This window comes from Spinacia oleracea, chromosome 2, assembly GCF_020520425.1.
Source record: "Spinacia oleracea cultivar Varoflay chromosome 2, BTI_SOV_V1, whole genome shotgun sequence".
Lineage (NCBI taxonomy): Eukaryota > Viridiplantae > Streptophyta > Magnoliopsida > Caryophyllales > Amaranthaceae > Spinacia > Spinacia oleracea.
The window spans coordinates 85,379,858-85,383,925 of record NC_079488.1 but is presented as its reverse complement, the minus strand read 5'-3'; the positions used below and the strand labels follow the sequence as shown (position 1 = coordinate 85,383,925).

Genomic DNA, 4,068 nt, shown 5'->3' with positions numbered 1-4,068 from the left:
AGTACCCCAAATTCGCCAAATTGCAAGAAATTCAAATTCGCCAAATTGCAAGACACTCACTGAATTGGGAGTACCCCAAATTCGCCAAATTGCAAATAACACCCCAGAAATTTAATTTTCAGATTAACTCACTGAATTGAGAGTACCAAAGTGCGAGAAAGTGGAGGGGAAGCGTTCAACTCCAACACCCAGCGATTTGCTTCAAAAAATCAGCGAATTGTAACATCATAATCGAAACCCTAATTCGAGTCTCCATAATTTCAATCAAAAATTCCAGCTAAATCTTCTTCCTCATTTTTTGTTTTGAATTCTGTTTGAAGAGTTCATTCGTTCGATTCTCGTAGATCTTTGTAATGGCCGAGCTTACTGCAAGAATTCAAAACTTAGTAATGGAATTGAGGAGCTGCCGAGGGTGATGATGGAGTTTTGAGGGAGATGTCGGAGTTGTTGATGGAGATGGACAGGTGAGAAAGAGACGAGAATGGCAGTGAGCAAGGGGGACAGCCATGAAAAAAGCCCTATCCGTCGCCGGAAAATCAAACTCCGGTGGAATCCTTGAGGTGGGTGGTGGGTTAATGGATGAAGGAAGGGGAGAGAGAAAAGAAAAAGAAATGGGTGGGTTAATAGGTGGGTTAATGGGTCAATGGGTGGGTTAATGGGAAATTAGGGATTAGGGGGGTTAATTAGAGATTAGGTAGGTAATTAGATCATAATTGGTCGATTATGAGGATGATGACGTCATGAAGGGGTATTTGGGGTATTAAGTCATTCGTAAGGGGTATTTTATGAATTATTGAAACTTGATGGGCGTTTGGTGAATTATGGCAAAACTCGAGGGTATTTCATGAAATATCCGTTTATCAAAACTTATTTTGATTGTAAATTTGTGATTGGTTAGCCTTTAATTTTTTATTTTGATTGTAAAACTTATTTTAATTATTATTATTTATTAAGTTCATACGAATTCAAGTAGCACATAGTTAAATATTTGTTTTGATAAACAAATAACAACAATTTCAAGTAACGGTAAACAGATGCAACTGAATTTTAAAAATTACAAGTGTAAAATAATAATGTTTGCAATTATTGACTGCTTCATATGTTCATATTGCTACTTGCTATTGGGTGACTATATTATATTCAGCAAAAGATTGAAATATTTTTCTATAAATTCGTTTGCAATTTTAATCCAATTCCTCAAACCTCACAAGCATATTTCCAAACATAAAGAGAGAGAGAGAAAAAAAAATATGGCTAAGGCTACTAATATGAGTGTTCTTGCGATATGTCTCATGATGTTCATCGTTATTGCTGACGTTGGTGAGCTATTTTTTCCATTCTTCATGTTAATAAATTTATGATTAAGAGGTATTTCCGTTTTGTGTGGGACTATATTTAAATGACCTCGATCAATCAATCTTCCTCGATCCATGTCATGTCTATGTGTTGAAGCAAGTGTTTTCAAACAATACATGTAAATGTCCCACATCGATAAAAGATAAAATAATTTATCACTTAAACATCGATAAAAGATAAAATTATTTGTCACTTAATAAGGTTAATGAGTTATTTCCCTATTGCCATATACTCCACTCGTTTCGTAATGTTCCCCACCTTTCCATTACGTAGGTACCAAATGCATTACTTTGACCAATAATAGTAAACAAGTTACTCCGTAATATTTTTACTTTTTATTATAGTTTTTAAGGTGGAACCTCCTATGTTCTTGTTAAATGGACTCTCTCTCAATTTACAGGTGTGACCCCTTGCCCCTTGGACCATTAATATGTACTTATAAAAACATCTCTATAGTGAATTCACTTTTGATGTCCCCCTGTATTAATAAAATACCATCCACACTTATAGAATAGAAAACCTAATATATGACAACCTACCCATTAGAAAAAACTCAAAGAAACATTTTAATTAATCTAGCTCCTTAAATAAATTCTTACCATTTTAATCAATCTGCTTATATGAATTCCGTTCTATCTAACTTATATATTTTCTTATACTCGCACGCATCGCTCCTTAAATAAATTTTTACCATTTTAATCAATCTGCTTATATGAGTTCCGTTCTATCTAACTTATATATTTTCTTATACTCGCACGCATCGCATAATTTTTAGGTTTAAATGATAACACAAATATGTTTTTTATATTCACACGCATCGCGTAGTAATTAATAAACTAGAAGAGCTTGACGAAGTTTATAATTAATGTTGAATTCATTGCACCATATGTCATAAAACGTACATTTTCTCATTAACAAATAAAAATATTCTCAAGTGACAAATAATTTGTAATGAAATATGCAGGAATACAAATGAGTGAAGCCCAAAGCTGTGGATGGCAGTCGACGGGTGATTGTTGTTACAGGTGCAGCCACAAGTGTTTGAACTACTGGGGAGGATCTCGATTCAGTGGTGGAAATCACTGGCGATGCCAAAACAACCAGTGCTGGTGTTGGTTTGGCAGTTGCTAAACTGCATCATACACTTAAATATTATGTCGTCTTACCTGCATCATCAACCTAATTAAGACGACTAATATACAAATTATGTAATATATTACGCGCGTGAAATTTGTGTATAAATAAAACAATAATAAGCCTGTACTACGTATAAGGTATTGTTTGTAATCCTACTACTTTTTCTCTGTGTGAAATGCGAAATAAAATGTTTGTGTGTGAATTAAATCAATCTTAATTTGGAACTTGTTTTACGCTTATGTGATAGGATATGATAGACAATTTACAACAACATCTTTCTCCTCAGATTAAATTCTTTTTTTTTGTCGACCAATCGCATGAAGAATTTAATACGGATCGAGGAACGTTAACATTAAGTGTCGGATTTTTAAAATAAATTTAATCTATCTTATCTTAGGATTTGAAATATACTTCTACGGAGTAATAATCTTCTAATCCAAATAGTACTCCCTCCGTTCCTAAATGTTGTATCCGTTTTCGTTTTAAGCGTTCCCTTTTGTTGTATCCGTTTCTATTTTTGGACATACAATTTATCCTAAAATACCCTTACATTTCTATCTAATTACAAAAATACCTAAATATTCTACCCATATTCCCACCTAAATTTCCCCACCCCTATTATTTAATTCTTTTCCCTTCCCCATATACCCACTCTCTCACCTCCTTTATCACCCATCATTATCACTCCTCTCTCTTACTCCCTTGGTCTCTTTTTGTTTTTTACGTTTGGTGTTTTGCACGCGTTTTAACGATTAATTAATGGCATTGAGATTCTTCTAAGTTTTTCATGTAAACGAGGAAAATTACGTTTATTTATAATGTTTTCACTCTTACCAAAATTCTGATATGGGGAAAATGAGAAAAAGTTAATGTCTTTATGGAAAAGTGTAAGAGATTAAATGACTCAATTGATTTAATTGGTTAATATAATAATTGGGTTGAAATTTTGATAGAATAATAAATCATTTATGTGATAATATAAAAGGAAATGTAAAGAACATTTTGAAACACCAAAAAAGGAAAACGTAAAAAATAAAAAGAGACGGAGGGAGTACCTTATTTTTTTAGTATTTTTTTATTATTATTATAATCTCTTACATGCAATTATTTTTCTTACACCCAATCATTACACTTATACCAATACAAACCAAGATTCAAATTTTCTTAAAAACACCCCACTTTCCCAAATGGATACTCCCTCAGAACCTAAATGTTATTCCCGTTTGTCATTTTACGCGGTTATTAAGGTAAAAGAAACATTATAAGATTAACTATTATTAATGTAGTTTTATGGGGAGTTGTTGCTTTTTGATTCCATTTTCACAAGAAAACAATATAGTTGAACCAATAGAATTTAAGGAATAAAAATGTCAACTCATTAATCCATCCAAACTTAAACCAACCAATGAGACTACAAGGTTTTTATTGATAAACCAATAGAATTACAAAGTTAAAATTACAAGGAAAAAATTAAAAAGGAAATAAAAGAAATGGGAAGATTATTTTGGGACACTAAAAAAGGAAACGGGAATAACATTTAGATTCGGAGGGAGTACAACATTTAGGAACGGAGGG

At 32.5% G+C, this 4,068-nt stretch overlaps 1 long non-coding RNA gene across 1 annotated transcript; it reads left to right on the top strand.

Annotated features, from left to right (window-relative positions):
- The first annotated feature begins 1,139 nt into the window (after positions 1 to 1,139).
- On the top strand, positions 1,140 to 2,700 carry LOC110776985 (uncharacterized). The gene is made up of 2 exons (XR_002530294.2): positions 1,140 to 1,320; positions 2,321 to 2,700. It is a non-coding gene; the product is annotated as an uncharacterized lncRNA (long non-coding RNA).
- Positions 2,701 to 4,068: the final 1,368 nt, after the last annotated feature.